The sequence below is a fragment of the Octopus bimaculoides genome, chromosome 1 (assembly GCF_001194135.2).
Source record: "Octopus bimaculoides isolate UCB-OBI-ISO-001 chromosome 1, ASM119413v2, whole genome shotgun sequence".
NCBI classification, from domain to species: Eukaryota; Metazoa; Mollusca; class Cephalopoda; order Octopoda; family Octopodidae; genus Octopus; species Octopus bimaculoides.
In genome coordinates this window covers 477,244-478,355 of record NC_068981.1, presented here as the reverse complement: position 1 = coordinate 478,355, position 1,112 = coordinate 477,244, and the positions used below count along the sequence as shown (strand labels likewise).

Genomic DNA, 1,112 nt, shown 5'->3' with positions numbered 1-1,112 from the left:
TGGGCTGACCAAAGCTTTGTGAGTGGATTTGGTAAACGAAAACTGAAAGAAGCCCGTCATGTATATGTATATATGTATGTGTGTGTATATGTTTGTGTGTCTGTGTTTGTCCCCCCCAACATCGCTTGACAACCGATGGTGGCGTGTTTATGTCCCCGTAACGTAGCGGCTCGGCAAAAAGAGACCGATAGAATAAGTACTAGGTTTCCAAAGAATAAGCCCTGGGGTTGATTTGCTCAACTAAAGGCAGTGCTCCAGCATGGCCACAGTCAAATGACTGAAACAAGTAAAAGAGTATATTTATAGAAGGAAGACTGTCGGGGGTGCTGCTGGAAGGATGCTTGAGGGCCACATGTGGCCCTAGGAGCTGCAGTTGAGAATTGTTGATCATAACGGTCATGATGATGATGTATGCAGGTTTGTTTGTTTGTTTGTATGAGACATTCACAAACTCTTATTCTAATAGAAAACAGAATAACAAAACAGAGAAGGAAAGTAAATACTGAGAGTTGTGCCGAGTGATTTTGTTATTTGCGGGGAGGAGGGTGGAATGGAGAAGTTCAAACTTGAGAAAGTCAACATGGATTTATTGATTAAGGGCGTATTGATTTTATACAAATTAAATCAATCTAGATAAGTGTTAGTAAAAAGAATCATATGCTACAGTGGGTTGAAAGAATAAACTGAAATAAATAGAGTGCACGAATTCCTCTTGGTTTTGATACAAAGGTTAAATAAACAGATAATATTCAGAATAGATTGAAAGAGGTGGATGGCAGAAAAAGAAGAAAAAAAAACAAAAGACAAAAAGAGAGATTTTAGCAATTTAATGCATCATGGGAAGTAAACAACAACATGCAAATCTATTCCTAATCAAAATATGCCCCTCACGCACACACAAACATACATGCAGATGCAGGCATGGCTGCACATATACATGCACATACAGGCATACACGTACATTTATATGCATATACATACATGCACACACACAAATGCATTCACACAGAATTAGATGCACGAAACATGTAATTCAAGGAAATGAAGAATTTCATTAGCAATCATCTGAGCAATAGTTATTTAGTTTCATCCTTTTTTTGTTTTTGTTTTGG

At 37.7% G+C, this 1,112-nt stretch overlaps 1 protein-coding gene across 1 annotated transcript in view; it reads right to left on the bottom strand.

Annotated features, from left to right (window-relative positions):
• LOC106881984 (serine/threonine-protein kinase 36) overlaps positions 1-1,112 on the bottom strand; it is a 168,015-nt gene that overhangs the window by 121,241 nt on the left and 45,662 nt on the right. The gene's annotated exons all lie outside the window — the stretch shown is intronic.